Here is a 20,705-nt window from a genome sequence, read left to right on the forward strand (position 1 = left end):
GTTTTCAAGCAAGCTTCAACAATGTTGGATGGGCCCTTATAAGGTAATTGTAGTCAATCCTAATGGCTTGATCCAAGTCTAGACAGTGGATGCTTCAGATAATCCCTTCATGATTAATGGCTATCACCTCAAGAAGTATTGCCCTCCTTGGGGATCTTGAAAATCACCATCGATAGCTTCCTCGTTCCTTAAAGGATTGTTGATATGGCTTTACCTAATGCTCCTGATAACCCTCTTGCAAATCCTAATGATGTGGTTTTGCTCTGATAGCCCCTCACAACCACCTTTCCCCTCCTCCTTGGCTTCCTTTCTGTCTGATGCATTAGAGGTGTCGAGGATGGTTTTGATACATGGAGTTCCTGTCATTCTACTCTTCAAAAACAACAATAAAAATAATAAAATAGAAATATACTAATCATGGGAGAAAATGACTTTGGTCCCTGTCATGCCGACCTATTCTTCGAGAAAAGGTGGAAACACCCTCAAGAGTAGGGTAAAAGAAAAGAATAGAAAAGAAAAGAAAACAATAAAGTTATGGGAGAAAAGGAAGAAAATCCTTGTCATAACAGGCCTCATTCCAAGAAAATGTGGCACACACCCTTGGATGCGAAGCTGACTATGGAAAATGTGGTAACACCCCATAGTCTAGGAGAGCCGAATCTCTAGCAGAAATCTTACAGAAGAAGTTCCAAGTCACCTCTCTTGGTGCGCTGAATCCTGTAACGTCATCAATGCTTCTGATTCCTACAACAGACCAACATGAAATTCAAGTACCAACCTTGTTGCCTGCCTCTCTAGGTATGCCTCTTCATCAACTGATCCAAGTGACATTATCAACTTGCTCACACCAATCGTCATCGACAAACCTTGAGTGATGTGAGCTTTTATCCTAACCAGATGGGGATGTGAGTATGGACTGCCCTTTGTATTTATCAACAGAGTGTGAGACAGAGGGTGGGGTGAGTGACCAGTCCTTGCCCTTTATATCCAACAAAGAGGTGAGATGTGTGAATGGAGAGTTGCATGCAGAGGATGGGCCTCTCAATGCACAAAGCACAAAATTGTTCCTGCGCACAACAATATAAGGCTCCTTGGCCTTCCTTCTTGCATTGTATGCTGGCACATGGTGGGATGCACAATTACACCATTAATTGCGCACAAGGCATACATTCTTTGCACAAGTAACGTTGAGGATAACATCAATGGGTTTTAGGAATGGGCTGCCCTCTTGTATCTATCAACAGAGTGTGAGACAGAGGGGGGGATCTGAGCGTGTCTGATGTTTCCTCACACAATTATTGAGAGGTGTGGATTGAGGGACATTACAACATTTAGCATTAGGGGGTTTCCCTATGCACACATGGGATGAGTCTCTACCATCACCATAGGACACGTCACCCTATTCTGTACACCACACTACAAGGCTCCCTGGCCTTCCTACTTGCACCTATGCCAAAGCGGTGGGACGCACTAATGCACCATCAACTGTGCACATTGGCATACTCCCTGTGAACCATCTCCTTTGTTGATTTCTAAGCCGGGTGTGAGATTGGGTTTGCATCATTATTTAATCGAGTGATGTCTATTGTGGGGCGAGTGACTATTCTTTCATTTCATTTGAGTGACTATGAGTCGAGTGCAATATCCTTTGCCATCAACAATTACCCACGATTCCCTCAGCAAAGCTGCCTCCTTGGATGCTACTGCATGGTCCTTGCCACATTGGATGTGTGTTGTGAAGATACTTTGGGACCTCCTGCAGCCGACTAGGACCCAGCACGTGACATCGACAATAAACTTTAATTCTCGGTAACATGGACCAAGTTTTTCTAACCCTACACATTTTGTCTCTTATTGACGGTCATGTTTTAAGTGTGGGGATGTCATCGATTGTTCTGATGTGTGGTCCTAGGTCCTTGTTGCTTGGTTCACCCTTCCCGTTTTAAGGTCTTAAGTGTGGGGACACATCCCTATGCTTTTATGTTGCATACCCTTATGCATCTACCATGATCTGATCATGTATAAATTCCATGTCTTGATTTTACTCTGATGGGGTTCCTTCTCCACCCACTCATCTTCCTTTACTCCCTTCTCGCGGCCGTTCCTTCTTTGTTTTTCTTAATCCCTTTTTTTCATATTTTTCGATGTAAATGCATCCTTCGTTTACTGAAACCCCCATCCAACCTTATAGCCCTACCCCTCCCTTTGGATTGGCCACTTTTCCTTTTTACTACCCCCTGTTCCGAACTTAGCTCATGAGTTATTAATTTTTTAAGAAATTTTTACCAATTTCAGTATTTTCATGCGAACGCACCTTTTTCGCATCAGAACTATAACTTTTTGTGCTAGCCTTGACCTATACCTTCCCCTGGATATTTTTCCTATCTATTTTCCATCATTCCAATGTATATTTTTTTCATTATTAATTTTTCTATAATTTTGGGTATTTTTGTGTGTGTTTTTAACTATTTTTCCATGTGAACCTACCTTATTCACCTCTGAATTTAATTTTGATTGCACATCTTTGTCCGTCTTGGTCTCTTGCATGATTTTTCTTTTTGCCACTCCTGATCTGGTCCATCGATTTTATTTTATTAATTTTTCTATGTGTTTTTTGTTCTTTTTTTCATGTGAACGTCCCCTAACACCATCGAAATTGGGTTTTCACTAGAGAACCTGTTCCACTCACTTCCCCCAACATTTTTTCTTTTCGTTGCCCTCCATTGTTCCGATGCACGGATTTCTTCATATTAATTTTCGACTCCGTTTTTATTTGTGTTTTTGTTGTTTTTCCCATGGCAATGCGCATTACCATCCCCGGAACTGCATTCTACATTTCCCATCCTGTCTACCCTATTTCTGCGGACTTTTTCTATGTTCACTTTGTCAGGTTTTGACTAACTAATCTTTTTGTATTAATTTACATTTCTCGTTTCCGATATGTTTTTTTGGTATTTTCCACATAAGGGGTACTATCTCTGTCCGCATGGCATTCTGATGTGACAAGTTGTCTAGCACATTTTTTCGCATATTTTTCATTCTTTCTACACTTTGTTCTAACGGACGCATTTTTCAGAATTAATCTTCGTCTAATTTTGCATCCGGACGTCGTGCAATTTTGCACATGAAGGCCCTCATTTTCGTCTTTTAACATGCGTGTCACGTTCGTCATGCTGCCTTCCATCCCTGCACATGCTCGCATCCTCTCTCGTTCCCGGCAACACAAATTTTTTTACCCTGCCTGTGCACATGCGTAGGATGGGGGAGACGTTTATCCTTTCTTCTATTTTTTTAAAAAACAAAAAAAAAACATCAAATCCCCACCCCTCACACCCCATTTCCCTCTTCTCTCTCCTCTCTCTTTCTTTCTTTCTCTCTCTCTCTTTCTTTCTCTCTCCCCCACCCTCTCTCTCTCCCCTCCTCCTTCCCCACCCTCCTTCCCCACATTCTTGTGCTGCTACTCTTTCTTCCTCCTACCTCTCCTCCTCCTCCCTCCCCCTCTCCTCCTTCCTCCTCCTCCTCCTCCTCTTCCAGCCCCTTCTTCCACCACCCTCCTTGCAGGCTCCACTGAGGCCTCCCCTGTGCCATGCCTTCACTACTAGTGCTCCCCACCTATGCCCTCTCCGCCACCGCCTGTGTGGCTCTGCACCGTAGCGCCCGCCTCCCTACCTGCAAAGCCCGCCTTCCCACCTCCACCTCCTTCATCCCCGCCGCCTCCACCTCCTTCATCTCCTCACTCCATCTTCTTCACCTCCACCACCTCATCCCCCCTCCACCACCTCCTCACACCCCTCCCTCACCCCCCGCAAAAACCTACTCTACCCCTTCTAGGCCCCCCTTCCCATCACCCTCCACATAAACCTTCCCTACCCCCTCGCAGGCCCCCTTCCCACCACCCCCCTCATTTCACACCCACCCCCATGGAAAGAACCACAAAGACGAAGAGAAGAAAAAAAAAACAAACCCTACCCCCGGCACACCTCCTTTCACACCCTGCCCCCTCTTGATTCCAAGTTCCGCCGTGGCGTCGTTCTTGCAGTTGTTTGTGTGCTGGTGCATGTTTTGGATTTTTTGTGTGCTGGAAGCACTTGTTCACACGCAAGGATGCGCGTCTTGTTTCGACCGTGCCACAGAGCTACCATTTGCGCGTAGCTACTATCAAGTATCTCATTGTCCCGACTTTGATTATTTCAATCCCATAAATTAGAAAACTTGTAAAATTCAATAAAAATTTGTCAAAATGAGTACATTTCAATAAAAATTCCATTAAACATTGAAAAAGGAATTTATAAAAAAACCCAAAAAACTCATAAAATTTCAACACAATTTATTTGATGTTTTTGATGATTCCAAATATATAGAAAAAATTAAAAATTTAAAATAAATGAGAAAAATTCTAGAAAAATAAATAAAAAATCTAAAAAACGCTTTGAAAAATTCATTGAATTTCCACCACTTGATAATGCCATTAAAAAAATAGAAAAACATAAACAAATCTCATTAAATCATAACATTTCATAAAATTTTCATAAATACCTTTAAAAATACTAAAAATTAACGAAAAAACCTAAGAAATTTTCATAAATTCTAGAAAATTCCCTCCTTCATTATGGTCAGTTGACATGAGCTAAAACCTTCAAAACACATTGAAAGACTATTATTTCCATAAGAAATTAACTCCTAAATGAGTACATTAAAAAAAAACTTTTCACAATCTGAAAAATAGTTAGAAAATTCCCAAAAATTATGAAAAATCATGTGGATATTTATGTTTCATTTCAACCATACTTTTGTTGATTCAAGCAAATAAAAAACTTCCAACTTCTACACAAATATGTCTACATCAACCACATTAACTAAAACTTATTTTTTAAAAAATTAATTAAAATTTCCAAACGTTTAAGAAGGACACACGACAACAAATAAACAAACAAACTAGAAATAATAACAACAACAAAAATAATAATAATAAACCCCAATCTAAGCCTACACATTCTATACCATATCCATGGATCCATGGTGCTGAAAATCTAATCACCACATTAAAAGCATGTTGAAAATTTTTATATGGTGTTTTATTTTTTAAAAAGTTTATGTCCTCAATTTTACAGCCTATTGACTTGCTTGTTGGCTTTCATTGTGGTTGCATTTAGTTAGTTCTTGCATCACATCAATGGATGAGTGCACCAAGTTTTTCATTGCATACACACCCCTACCAGGTTTTTCTTTATCTTTTTTTTAAAAAAAAAAATTTGGTTCTCCCAAAATCAAGATTAATTATTAAAAGGAACTTTAATCCACACTTGTTTATGCGCATCTGCATAATATACACATATTTTTAAATTAAAATAAACCTACCATTCACTTTGCATGTGCTTCGTGCGCTACTGACACATCTAAGTTTATTTAAAAATGAACTCGCTATCAGAAGTGTATGCACTAAACAAAAAGTGCTAAACACACACTTAATTTTCAATAAATGAATTTGCATTTAGAGACCCTAGTCAAGGTCCGAAGTTCAAGTTACAATAAAAGGTACAGTTTCACACTTAATAATTTTAACGAAATGATAAAAAAGAACCATCATTTTCTTTTAAATATTTATAACCTAATAAAATTTCACCCATTACTAATAAATTCATTAAAATGAATCCTTCATTATATTTAATTTTCTTACACACAACACATTTCCTTTTTAATAAATGTGATTCGTGGAAATGGGTAACGATGGAGTCTTGTCTAGTGTCTTTTGTCCTTGATGGTGGTTAACAGTTCTACTGTCATGTCAACATGATTGGTTCCTTTGAGATTTTCTCTTTTTGTTTTGATCAAATGGGTGAGTCAAGGTACGGTATGCCTTTTTATTTTTCTTCTTTTTGCTTGATACGAGGATTCAGGGTGTCTGATTATATTCCATCGCATGAAGCTTTCGATCGCATGTGTGTAGAGGCCGCCACATTTTTCCTAGGATGTGGACTGCTTGGGGTGGTTAGTCAGTCAGTCGAGTTTGTGTAAGTTTATTCAGATCAATATCTTATTCCCATCCTATTATTTTCCAGGCATTCGTTGTGATTATCTATGTGTGTGGTGCGTGTGTAATCCATCTGGATGGCGCCTCGTACTCCTCCCCTAGTTTAGTACATTCCGTTGGTGTCTCATGACTACTCCTTATTACAGGATTCACATCTTATCAACAAGGCAGGCTTAGGCAAGTTCGTAGCACTTTCATTGCCACTTATCCCAGAGGATACTAATATTTGTGATCAGCTTCTAGCCTCTTATAGTAAGAGGTTTGGTCCTGTAAGAGGAACAGTTATCCAACTGATGCCTAAAAGCTTCTGTCTTTACCTATTGAGGAGACTCTTTAACTACTGTTTCCCGACAAATGTTCTCGAACGAGGATATCCTTAAATTTTTGCAAAAGTAGACACATGATGTGCTAGACCCTAAGAAGGTTATTACTACCTTAGGCATCAGTGCCTTCATGATCTCTAATCCTATGTGGAAGCAACTATGCCAAATTTTTAGGACAAGTTTATGCCTGCCAAGACACCCTCTAACTACCTTTCTAAGAAGTTGTTTACAGCTTCTAGAATGGTATTGAAAGGCATAACTATTGATTGGAGTTCCTATATTTTTTCAAAGATGGATCAACACTTTGTCAAAGCTAGAAGGGGTAATGTAACTAATGTTACATTTGGTTCCTACCTTTCTATCTTCTTGGCATATGCTGCAGGTAACACATAGTGTGTAAATTAAGGAAGAGTGTTTATGGACTTAAGTAGGAAACTAGGAAATTGTATCATAAGTTTGATAGGTTTATGCATTCATGTAACGTGTCCGCTCATTCACTTGTGGGACACCTCTTACCAGCCCATTGGGAAGAGGGTCTAGAAAGCTCCGCCTGGCACTCACAAGGAATGTCACAGGGTTTGCGATCGAGGTCTTCTTGAGTCAGCCCCGAGCGGAAGTGTCTGGCCGTTCCCACTTAGGATTGACCTAAAGTCATGGTTCCTTTCCCAACACCAAGGTCTCTAGAAAGTAGCTAGCGTCGAGCTCCAGATGAACCACTTTGCGTAGGAACAACAGAGTCGAAGCGGATTCATGCTGCACTTGGTTCATGGAGAATGGGAAACGAGAGGGATGCAAAGCTCAACCTCTCTGCCATAAGGCATAGTCCCATTCCTTTCACCTAAAACAACATAAATCGGGATTCTAACTCTACTGATACTAGGTCTTCATAGTCTCGTTATCTCGTTGTTTGAGAAAAGTTCCCAGCTAACTGGGACCACCCTTCCGTAGGGTTAGATGAACCACTTTGCGTAGGAACAACAGATTCGAAGCGGATTCATGTTGCACTTGGGTCATGGAGAATGGGAAATGAGAGGGATGCAAAGCTCAACCTCTTTGCCATAAGGCATAGTCCCATTCCTTTCCCCTAAAACAGCATAAATCGGGATTCTAACTTTACTGATGCTAGGTCTTCATAGTCTCATTATCTCATTGTTTGAGAAAAGTTCCCAGCTAACTGGGACCACCCTTCCGTAGGACGACCTAAGTCACATCCACCACACTTTCCTCAATTTGCTTTAGTTATCTAATTACCTACCACATTACGTTTGACATGCAAAATTAGCTTCCTTAATTAATCAAATTAATCATGGGTTCCTTTACGTAACTTAGGCATTGACACAAAAACAATGTCAAGCAAGTTCCTTTTTCTCCAATGTCTGTTCTTAATTTATCATAACCCTGGAGTACATCCAATATCATGCCCGAAGGCTATCCTAGCAATCTACAAAGTTACTGCTCCAAGTTCTTCCCGTTGACTAGTACATGGGCCTCGAGATCCCATCTCGAGTCATGTCGGCCTCTTGTGCGAGATCCGGAGGCAAGGAATTTACAACCAGAGCCTCCCTTAGCACCCAAGCATCCTCCCGCTCCAAGCATCACCCACGGAGAGACCTCTCACGGCGGGTTGGGTCCATTTACCCGGCACGGCTAACAACCCCCTTGGACAGGGTCAGGTAGACAGTCGAAGGTAATTGTTCCTGCCTCTCCCTCTAGGATTTTAACCTGAAGCATTAAGTGTTCTTCCTTGAATTAGTTCCTTGAGCAAAGAGATCAAATAATGTACCTAAGTGTACAATCACGAACATTTCGGAGGCCGTTTGTACAACCAACTGCTAAGGTGTGATTCCTTTTTCCTGGATGCTCTTAGCACCCGATTTCACAACTTGGCGAGATCCCAATAATCTCAAACAAGATCATGCAAGAAAATGTTCTTGGCAAGTTAACTTATTTTGACTTTCTCTTTCCCTTGGGTTTTACCTTATGGTATCATAACCGTAACCCAAAGCATTAACTGGTCAACCAAGGCAACATACATGCCTTATTCGCAACCCAACCAAGGGTCTTTTATTCTTCCAGTTCTAACCAAGTTCAGTTAACACACTTGGCAACGCAGGATTCTTCATCTAGGCCTTCATAATACAGTCTAGATGCATGTGCCCCTTCCATCTCTCTTAGTGTGGTACTATGCAGAGTTTTCCAATCATCCTTACCCATCATGCACATGGTGCATTTAGTATATTTGTACATCCTAAACGACCTTTAACTTTGGCAGCGAATACTTATTCCTAATGCACCGGATCACATGTGACTTGCATATATGAAAGTCTAGGTTTCTATCCATCAGTGCAATTGCATCTTACGAATGGAAACTATCATTTCATGTGTTTCTTTTAATCATGATCGCAAAGCATGAATTCTAAATGACTATTCATGCACTGAACTGGTTTAAAAGCTATTATTTTATGTGAAATAATGCAAAAACCTTATCATTCTATGTTTGTAAAAGCTATCATTCCATGCATATAAACTTATGCGAACTGCATACTCTACCATTTCATTCATGCAACCTAGCATTTAGAGTAAAGAAAAAGTCCTAAGGCTTTGTTCTTATTCCATGCATGTAACTATCCCTTTATTTCTTCTTTTAGAAATAATACAAATATGCTTAATCAACATTGATTATAAAACCTAGGATATTCAATGGGTTTGATTCGTGATCGTAGGGGCATTTGTTGTGTTGGTCGCTCCGCTCGCTTCTCCCGCATTACCGGTACCAATGGTAGCTTTGGCACTTACACTTCCTGTGACTCTCTTTTTGGGAGCCATTTTCCATATGGAGTTTGGATAGTCCGGTCCTTAAGGGCCTTCAAGATGACAAGCTCGGAAAGGAAAGGTTGTGAGAAGGGGTCCTTTGCTGAGGGGGTGGCTTGAAAAAAATGGCTTTAGGAACGTGGCTCCTTGTCTCTCCCCTCGATACCTTCTCTACTCACCAATCCTCACTCCCTCTCTTTCTCTCTCTCTCTCTCTCTCTCTCTTCTTCTTCTTCTTTTCCTCTTCTTCTCTCTCTCTCTCCCCTTCCTCTTCTACTTCTTTCTCTCTTCTTCTCCTTCATCTCTTCTTCATCTCCTTTTCTCTTCTCTCTCTTCTTCTCTTCTTCTTCTTTTTCTCTTCTTCTCCTTCCCTCTCTCTCCTTCTCTTCTTCGCGGGTCTCTCCTTTTCCTCTTCTACTTCTTTTTCTCTTCTTCTCTCTCTCTCTCCTTCTCTTCTTCTCTCCCTCTCCTCTTCCTCTTCTACTTCTTTTTCTCTTCTTCTCCTTCTTCTCTTCTTCTTCTCCCTCTCTCTTCTCTCTCTCCTTCTCTTCTTCTCTCCCTCTACCTCTTCTTCTTCTTCTTCTTCTTCTTCTCTCTTCTCTCCTTCTACCTCTTCTTCTTCTTCTTCTTCTTCTTCTTCTTCTTATTATTATTATTATTATTATTATTATTATTATTATTATTATTATTATTATTATTATTATTATTATTCTTCTTCTTCTTCTTCTTCTTCTTCTTCTTCTTCTTCTTCTTCTTCTTCTTCTCTCTTCTCTCCTTCTACCTCTTCTTCTTCTTTTTCTTCTTCTCTCTTCTCTCTCTCTCTCTCCCTCTCCCTCTCTCCTTTTGTTCATGGAGGGTGAGGGGGTTTCAGACACGTTGGCCAATGAGGAGGGGGGGAGGCTTCAGTCGTCGGAAGCCCCAGGGGGGGCACTGTTGCTATCGCACGGAGGGGGGGAGGAGTTTTTGTCAGAAGCCCCAAGGGCTGCTGCTGTCGCATAGAGGGGGGCGTTGGGTAGATTGACTAGGGGGGGAGGTTCTCCTCCTGTGGACGAGCTAGAGAGGGGGCGCACTGTGTGTAGATGAGGGAGGGGGAGGAAGCTCCCTTTATAGGAGGGACAGGAGGGTGGCATGGCTGCCATCCCTCCCACCTGGGGGACTGCATGCCCCCGTATCCTCCACTTCACTCCCTCTCTCTCTCTCCCCGACGTCTTGTCGGCAGAGAGAGGGGGATAAAAAAATTAAACTAAGGTTAATAAATTTTTTAAAAAATTAAGGGGGGGAGTTCTTATGGGGAGCATGGGAATATTACATCCTCTCCCCCTTAGAGGAATCGAGATGTCCTCATCTCGAGAGGAGTATTGTTAGTTGAGAGTATCTTCATCCATCCAGGTGGCATCCTCTTCGGGATAATCCTTCCACTGGATGAGGTATTCTCTCAAGGTCCTTGACCTCAAATGCCTCTCCCTAACATCTAGGATTCTATCAGGCCATAGCTCAAGGACTCCTTGGCTAGGCATTATAATTTTTTGGTCATCAAGTACATGATTTGGATTAGGCAGATACTTTTTCAATAGGCTAACATGGAATACATTATGAATCTTTAGGGTTGCAAGCAGCTGTAGTCTGTAAGCATTAGGCCCTAGGCACTTTGTGATCTTATAAGGTCCACAATACCTCGGACTTAGCTTCTTGTACTCTCCCAAGGACAGCGAACTCTTTTTAGGTCGTATGTGGATGAAGACCATGTCACCTTCAACGAAGGATCTGTCTTGCCGTTTCAAGTCAGCGTAAGCCTTCTGTCTATCCTTGACAGCTTGGATGTCTTGTCTTATTGATTTGATTTGATTGTCCATGTCTTCTAGCATCTGCCTTGAAGCTTATACCCTCAAGGTTGGATCCGAGAAGCTCAAAGGGGTACAACAATTGTGCCCATACAATGCTTGAAAAGGGGTCATCTGAATACTATGTTGGTAAGAGGCATTGTAGGCAAACTCAACCAGCACTAAGTATTGAATCCACTTTTTGGGTTCGCGACAGCAGTATGCTCTAAGCATATCTTCAATGACTTGATTGACTTGTTCTATTTGACCATCAGTTTGGGGATGGTAAGCTGTACTGAAACAGAGTTGAGTTCCAATCGCCTCAAAGATAGCCCTCCAGAAGTGTGATGTGAAGAGAGAGTCACGATCACTAATGATTCTTATGGGTAACCCATGCACTTTGAATATTTCCTTGATGAATAATATTGCGATGTTTGAAGCTTTATAGTTTGTCTTGACAAGGATGAGATGTGCGACCTTGGTGAGCATATCTACTACAACCATAATAGAGTTATATCCTCCTTGAACTTGGGGTAGGCCAACAATGAATTCCATACTAATGAACTTCCATTTCGTTTGGGGAATGTCAAGTGGTTGTGATTTCCTAGGCATTTTGACATGTTCTGCCTTAATGCATTGACAAGACAAACATTCTGTGACATATTTGAGAACATCACCCTTGAGCCTTTCCCAATAGTAGCTCTTTCTGACCACATTAAGGGTCTTGGCATAGCTAGGATGTCCTGAGGAAGGGAGTCATGGGCTTCCCACAGTATCTTCTGCTTGAGAGTTTGGCTTGTAGGGATACATAATCTTGTCGAAAGTAGACAATCCCACTACTGATAGAGAATTCTTGATACTTCATCTTTAGCTTCGGGTCTTGATCCTTGATGGGGATCTCCCTTAGCATTTTCTAATAGACTAGGTCATGATATGCCTCTTCTTTAGCTAGCTCAAGAATTGGGTTGTTTGGCATTGATACCTTTGTGGCTAGAGATCTTGCTGTTGATGGATCTCGCAAAATAAGAGAATTTAGGAATGCCTTGCGACTGAGTACGTCGGCAACTACATTCTCTTTTCGAGTCCTATATTTGATTTCAAAATCATATTCTTCCAACACCTCAATCCATCGATGTTGCCTCATATTGAGCTCATTTTGGGTGAAGATCCATTTAAGACTCTTGTGGTTCGTCACTAAGGAAAATTTGTTACCTAGTAAGTAATGCCTCCAAAGTTTGAGGGCATGGATGACAGCCAACAACTCCAGATCGTGGATAGCATAATTCCTTTCATGGCTCTTCAATTTTTTTGAAGAATATGCTATGGGATGACCTTCTTGCATAAGTACACATCTTAAAGCAAGTGCGCTAGCATCAGTTATCACTTCAAACTCCTTACTAAGATCAGGAAGTTTCAGGATGGGTGCTGCTACTAAGCTTTGCTTTAGTCTGTCAAAGCTGGTCTGTTCGACAGGTGACCATACAATTGCTACTTGCTTCTTTAGTAGATCAGTCAGAGGTGCTGCAATCAAAGCATAATCTTTGATGAAAATCCTGTACCATCCTATCGGCCCAAGAAAACTACGTATTTCTTTGACAAAAGTTGGTATTGGCCATTCCAGAATGTCTCTGACCTTAGCTGGATCTACTGAAATTCCTTCCGTTGATACAATGAATCCCAGATATTCAATCTATTGCTTGAAAAATGTGCACTTCTTCTTCTTGGCATAAAGCTTGTGTGCTCTCATTGTTTCAAGAACAATGCGAAGCTGGGGTTCATGATCTTTTTCTTGTTTAGAGTAGACTAGGGCATCGTCAAAGAAGACGAGTATGAAGTCATCAAGATAGGGCCTAAAGATATCCTGCATTAACCTGTTAAAGGTAGCAAGAGCATTTGTTAGCCCGAATGACATCACTAGGAATTCGAAGCGTCCATACCTTGTACTGAATGCAGTCTTCGGGATATCTTCTTCCTTGATCCTTATCTGATAATATCCAGATCTGAGATCTATCTTAGAGAAGATTTTTGCTCCTTGAAGACGGTCAAGTAATTCATCTATTCTTGGAATGGGGTATTTATTTTTGATGGTTGATTAATTCAACCCTCTGTATTCAATGCATAGACGAGCGTTCCATCTTTCTTCTTTTGGAACAACACTAGAGCTCCCCATGGTGAACTACTAGGATGGATGTAGCCTTGGTCTAACAGCTGCTTGTGTTGCTCTCTCAGTTTGATAGCTTCTGGAATGGACATCTTATACGACTGGTGCAGCTCCTGGCACAAGTTTGATATCATGGTCAACTTCCCTTTGAGGAGGAAGTTCTGAAAAATCTTCATGAAATACGTATGCGTATTCCTTTAACCATGAAGGTTCTTCCCCAGATTCGTGATTCTAATCTAGATTATTCAATTTAATAAGATAGATAGATAGGCCCTTTCTAACACCTTTTATTATCCGCGTTGCTTTTGCCAATTGTATCTTTGGCTTACCAGCCTCACCTCAAGTCGTGACTAGTTTCCCTTCAGAATTTCGAAAGGAGACTTTGCCCTTCCCACAGTGGATGTGGGCATCATTGGGTATTAGCCAATCCATTCCGAGTAAACATTCGTGGACACCTAGGTTCATTACCCTGAATCTCACCGAAGTTGGCTTCCCACCCAGTAGGAATTTCACCTTAGCAGTTTGCCTAGTACAAGTGACCTCACGACCATTTGATAATTCCACAAGTAAAGTAGGTGCATCTATTGTGGCTATCCCTAATCTTTTTGCACAGATTGGTGAAATGAAGGAATGTGTACTGCCACAGTCAATCAGGGTTTTGAAGCTTTTACCTTGATAATCTGATGGAGTTTGAATCACCAAGAATTAGTGATTCGGACCCTTCTTGTGAAAAGCAGCATGAACCATTTTCCTCTCAATGTCAGCATCCATGGATGGATCTTCTTCATCGTCCAGCTCCTTGTTGGAAACACTGGAGGTTCTCCCTCTGGCCATGACGGTGGTTCCTTGGCCATGAGCGGCTCTATTTTTCCCTTGGAATTTCCCTTGGCGATGTCCTCTGCTAAGCTTAGGACATTGCCTCTTGAAGTGCCGGGCTTGTTGCAATGGAAGTAACGTGGGTTGCGATTATTAATTTATGTAGAAAAAAAGTTGTTGACAGCATTGGCCCTAGCTTTCTTTCTTTGGCCTTGATTCTGACTCTGCGCCCTCTTGGTCTGAGCCTTAAACATACCCTTATTCTGATCTTTGTAAGGCCAAATCCTGTTGTTCCTTGGATTGGTCTGCACCTCCTGTATTATTGGAGCAGCTCGAATGAGTGCGTCTTGTAGGTCCGTTGGGCGCATGGATTCCAATCGGGTGTTTATGGGTGGATTCAGCCCAACACAAAATTTTGACACCTTTTGTGTCATATCCATTAGAGGCGCGTACTCTAGGAGTGAAACGAACTTTGAATAATATGCATCAAGGGATAATCCTAGCTACTTCAAGTCATAGAATTCATTCATATTTCATGTGCGGTAGGCAGGTGGCAGATGCCTCCCTCGCACAACTTCCTTAAGCTTATCCCAAGTGACTGTCCCCTCCGAGATCACTTGGTCTCTGCACCACTGTTTCCACCAAATTCTCACTTTGCCTGTAAGCTTAAGTTTGGTGAGCATGGCTTGGTTAGCAAGTGCAGTTCCTACTGCCTCAAAATAGTCCTCCATGGACTCAATCCAGATCTCGGCGCCACCTTGAACAGTCCTCCCCTTGCCATCAAACTCGGGTGGCTTAATTTGTTTGAGAAGGAACTTCTTCTCTTGAATCACAAGTGTACTTAACATCTTATCAATCGTTCCCCATATTATGTTAATATGACTAGCATAGCTTTTAGCGAAGTGATTTAATCACTTAACACCTTAGCTAACATTTACAATCAAAATATACAATAGTAAAAAGTCTTATTCATTCATGAGGGCATAACCCTTTGAGTACATTTATTTTGGGTAAGTAGGACAAGCTGATTGATACATTAGTTTGGGGCAAATAGGATTGTGTTACAATCGGCTAAAGGGAGGAATAGTAATATGGAGTGGGGTCATGGATTTTTAGGAAATGATAAGTCATAGGAAGCTTGGGGTATCCCTTTCTTTAATACATGTTCTTCTCATAGCGCCCTAACACTTTGATCCTGTAGGCAGAGATTACCCGAGTCACTTCTTCATAGATGTAACGTGTCCACTTGTTTCCTTTCAGGACACGTCTTAGCAGTCCATCACGAAGAGAGTCTAGAAAGCTCCGCTCGGCACTCCCATGGAATGTTACGGGATTTGCAATCTAGGACTTCCCGTGTCTGCCACGTAGCGGAAGTATTCCGGCCGTTCCCACTTAAGTTCGACCTGAATCAGGGTTTCCCCTAATGGTCACTTCCCTAAACGGGAGCTATAGTGTCGAACCCCAAGCAAACTACTTTACGTAGAAATGCCAGGGACGAAGTGGATTCATACAGCCCCCTTGGTTCAAGGAGAATGAAAAATGAGAGGGATGCAAGGCTCAACCTCTCTGCCCCCATAAGGCATAGTCCCATTCCGTTCCCCTAAAACAGCATAAATCGGGATTTTTAGTAACCTAAACTCTAGATCAGCACCCTTGCTGTTCATTTCCTTTGAGAAGAGCTCTTTGTTGTCCATTTTGATTGAGAAAAGTTCCCGACCAACCGGGACCGCCCATCCATAGGACAGACCCACGGCCACATCCACCGCACTTTCCTCAAGGTTGCTTTAGTTGTCTAATTACCTACCACATTTAGTTGGACACGTATCAAGAAGCATCCTTAATTAGCCAGTTAGACCTGGTTTCTTCACGTAATCTTAGCACTTGACATAAAAAAACAATCTCAAACAAGTTCCTTTCCAATAGGTTATCTTATTTATCTTTGGAATACATCCGTAAAGTCCAGTCATCAGCAGGCTAATCCATAATCCGCTCGAAGGCTATCCAGCAATCCACATGGATTACTAATCCAAGATTCTGCCCATAACTAGTATGCGGGCCTCGAGATCCAATCCCGAGTCATGTTGGCCTCTTGTGCAGGGCCCGGAAGGCAAGGGATTTACGGCCAGAGCCCCCATGGCACCAAGTGTCCTCCTATTCCAAGTAGCGCTCAACGTAGAGACCTCACGCAGCGAGTTCGGTCCACGTTCCCGGCTAACAACCCCCTTGGCGCGGCTAACAACCCCCTTGGTTAGGGTCAGGCAGACAGTGGGGGTAACTGAAGATGCCTCTCCCTTCAGGCCTTCAACTTGAAGCATTAAATATCTTTCCGTCCTTTAGTTCCTTGAGCAAACAATGCAAACAATGCTCCTAAACTGTTAAAAGCACAATCATTTCCAATGGTCGTTTATTTGGCCAACTACTAAGGAGTGAATCCTTCTCTCCTAATGCATCTAGCATTCGATCCGAGATCAATCGCTACTTGGCAAGATCCCCAAGGGTTTGTTTATTAACCCTTTTGTCCTTGGGTTAGGGCCATACCCTGTTAACCCAACTTAACCAATACCTTAGGTTTCATACATTAACAATAAATCCTGGCGACCATGTTGCTTTGATTGCTCCTTTGCTTCTAGGCAAATACCTAACATTCCTTATCCTGGCAATTTTCCCCAAGAAAGGTGATGTAGCAGGATGAATACTCATCCCCTTGCACATTAAACTAGCGCAAGAACTTGCCAACCTCGTTCCAAGGAATGGCAAAACTCTCTTGTGATGAAACCACAAGACCATGCGATGTTGCAATTTGTTGCAAAGTGTCGCATATATTCCAAGGGGTCATTTCACCCATTGAATGGTGTTTTTGGTCAAGGAATTATGATTAGACAAGAAGCAGGGTTTAGGGTGTCTTCTTACCCAATCCAATCCTAATTGCACTAGGCGATTCCAACTCAATCTGAGTTTCAACATTAGAATGAATGATCCTTAGGGTAGAAACCCTAGATCGTTATTTGCATGATCGTCCAATTGACCCTACATTCCGTGAATGCGGGTAGGACCTTCGATTTAAGGGTTACGACTTGACAACAAGTGCAAAACTAGGTCGAGAGTCCTTAACGTGCTAACCCTAGTTAGCATTTGGGGTATTTATCGTATCGATTGAACCATCCTATGAGAATCCCTTGTGGGTTAGGTGATTTAGATAATTCAATCTACCAAGAACGAACCATTCCTAGAGATGTTAACTTCATCTAAAGGAGTAAACTAGTTGCAACATGTCACAAATCACGTAAGCACGTGATTCATTGCTTCTACGTACCACTAGATTTGCAATAATCCTAGATTTTCTTGTTAAGATCAAAACGCATGTTAAATTGTGGCATAACTTCCATTGATCCTACTAGGACTTGCATTCAAGAATCATGCCCACAATTCTTTTTCTAAGTTTTTAAGATTTCATGCTTCAATAAACCATGTAGCCTTTCCCTAAATACAACACTTCATGAATGAAATTTTTCATACGACGAATGTGCAACATGCACTCCTTTCCTAACTACAACGTAGTGAAATTTATGCCAAAAAAAAAAACTAGAGTTAACCTATTCCAATTTACAATCACATGCCACACTAAAAATTCCTAGAATCATTTCCGCGCTCTTCTATTTCCTACGGGGGTTAATGACATTCCCTAAAGAATCATTACAATGAATATTTGTCTAAAAATGCGACATGCGATTAGTCTTTCCATGCCTAGTCAAAGGTGCACTTAACAATTCAACCTTATAATGTCACTTTGAAATGCACGGAAGGCAACTACTGATAAGGTCGTAAGATGCATAGACAACTTATGTTTTTTCATTCATCACATTGAAAATACCAATGACTGATTTCATATCATGAGCTAATTCTAGTAAATGTTCAAATAGTCAATTTATTTCCAATTGCATTTAACTAGGCTAGGTATATTCCACATGCATAGGTGCTCCCTAGTCATGAAATTGTCGTGCATAATGCATTACTTTTGCGTGGAATTAAAATAGTAAAAAAACCATGGGTTTGTGGGTACGCGGAAATGTCCACGTGAATGTTAGGAGAAGAACCTCCCGCAAGCACGAATTGTGAATTCTTGGGGGTGTAAAAAATATTACACGACGCAGCGAACATAATCTGAGATAGAGATAGAGAGTACACAACAGATAAGAGGAGAATCAGTAAATTCTTTAACTCCAAACAACTGATACAAAGATGGCTTTGTCCACCCGTGTGCTTCCACTGTGTGAAGCTTAGATGGTGATCTAGATAGAAGATAGGTGAAGAGCTTAAGGCTAGCTGGAACAACAACTCTGACTGGGTGAAAGATGAGTTCAATGACTGTGAAGGTGCTTAGCTTTTATAGCCTGCGAAGGCCGTGAGGTTGGCCTGACCGACCTACCATATAAGCCTCCACTAGTCGGCCAGGGAATATTCCAGGGAATATTCCCTTTACCATTGGGCCGGGAGCGCTGCCCCCAGACCCCCGCCAGGGGGGCTGCTGGCCCCCCTAGGACCCCCCAGCCAGGGGCCGCTTCCGCGGCACCTGGACCCCAAAATAGGGGCCCCTTTTAACTCCCTTACCCCGCAACTCAATGCAATGCACCTCGAGTTGCTACCAACTTAACCACTCTGTCTAACCCAAAGATTAGACCCACAACGGTCACCTTTTTGCCATCCGGTCACATAGACCTCATCTGATATATAATTCAGGACTCCACCAATGTCTGGGCTCACATTTGGCTTCTCCTCATAATGGGGGCCTTACAACTTTGAGCATCATGGATCATTGGTGGCACCTAATGAGAGTGGGGCATTGATCATATCTAACACCCCCCCTTAATGTCCACCCATAGGTGAACTATCTCCTCGGAGCCTCTGAAGGTGAACTTGAAGCACATCCTTCGTAAGTGCTTTGGTGAAGATATGTGCTCCATTCTCCTCTGTTGGACAGTATACCAGTTCCACTATCCCATCCTCCATCAAATCATGCACATAGTGATACTGGATATCTATATGTTGGGTGCGTGCATGAAACACTGGATTTTTGGCAATGGCGATGCAACTCTGATTGTCACATCTCAACACAATTGGTTCTTCATCCTGCACTCCCATATGCCATAGAATCCTTCTCAACCATACTGCTTTACATGCAGCAAAACAAGCTGCCTTGTACTCTACTTCGGTAGAAGACAATGCCATTGTTGGTTGCTTCTTACTAATCCAAGAGAAAATTCCTGAACCCAAAGAGAAACAATAACCAGAAACTGACTTCCTGGAATCACTGTCTCCTGCCCAATCTGAGTCACAGTTCCCCATAAGAGAAGTTCCGAAATTGTATGTGATACCATAGTCAAGAGTTTCCTTCAACTCGCATCCCAGCCTTCCAATGACTCTCATGAGGCTTGTTTGAGAACCTGCTCAAAACACCAACAGCAAAACTGATATCTGGTTTGGTGTTACACAAGTAGATTAGACTCCCGACCAACCTCCTATACCTCCCAATGTCTGCTAGTGCTGATGTATCCTCGACGGATAACTTTGCATTCACCTCCATAGGTGTAGCTATCTCATTGCACTCGGTCATGCCAAATGCCTTCAAGATCTCCCATGCATACTTCTTCTGAGAGATGAAGATCTTTCCTGGCTCTTACCATACTTCAATCCCCAAACAATAGTGCAGCAAGCCCAAGTCTGTCATTTCAAACTCATAACTCAAAGTCTTTCGAGTTTGGTTGATCATATCTTCATAGTCACCTATAATAAGAAGGTCGTCCACATATAGGACAATCACTACAAACTTTTTACCATCCTTGTAAACATACAAGTTAGCATCTAAGGCACATCTTTTGAAGTTTAGGTTTAAAAAGAACTTATCTATCCGCTGATACCATGCTCTAGGGGCTTGTTTCAGCCCATACAATGCCTTCTTCAGCTTACACACTTTGTTCTCAGAATGGGGGGCCTCAAACCCTGGTGACTGAGCTACGTACACCTCCTCCTTGAGGTCACCATTTAGGAACGCTGACTTAACATCCATTTGGTACACTGGCCACTTCTTGTGGGCAACCACTGCAAATCCCTTCGAATAGTGGTCATTCTGGAAGTTGGGGCAAATGACTCTTGAAAATCAAACCCTTCAACTTGTGAAAATCCTTGGGCAACCAGTTTAGCTTTGTACTTTTCTAAGGTACCATCAGGCTTGTACTTTACCTTCTAGATCCACTTGGTGCCAATAACCTTCCGCTTTGCTGGTCAATCCACTAGCTCCCAAGTGTCATTCTTCATTATGCTGTCATACTCCGCTTGCATAGCAGCCTTCCATGATGGATCTGCAACAAGTGCTTCTTCTAAGTCAGTTGGCTCCTTTACTTCTCTCATAATCTCAACCATCAAGGCCATATTGACTATGTGAGCAGAAGCCCTCCTTTGCTCCTCTATTCTCTGAGACCTCCTTGGTCCGTCTGCCTTCTCCTCAATAGATGTAGGCATAGGATTTTTGTGTGGTCATAGAGCTGCTTCACCCAGCGCGGCAATGGCTTTTCCGGTGGGGTGATGTCATGTTGGTGAACTTTTTCCTCATCATCTGAAGATGATGCTTCCTCCTCCTTAAGGATAGGGATAGCTCTCAAGATAGGTTCATAGTGGACTACTTCTTCGCTTGATGATAAAGTGGAAGAACTTGCCTTCTCCTCCTCCACTGTATGCGGCTCCTCCTTG

The sequence above is a fragment of the Lygodium microphyllum genome, chromosome 26, assembly GCF_053477565.2.
Source record: "Lygodium microphyllum isolate KBCC chromosome 26, Lygodium_microphyllum_v1.1.10, whole genome shotgun sequence".
Classification (NCBI taxonomy): Eukaryota; Viridiplantae; Streptophyta; class Polypodiopsida; order Schizaeales; family Lygodiaceae; genus Lygodium; species Lygodium microphyllum.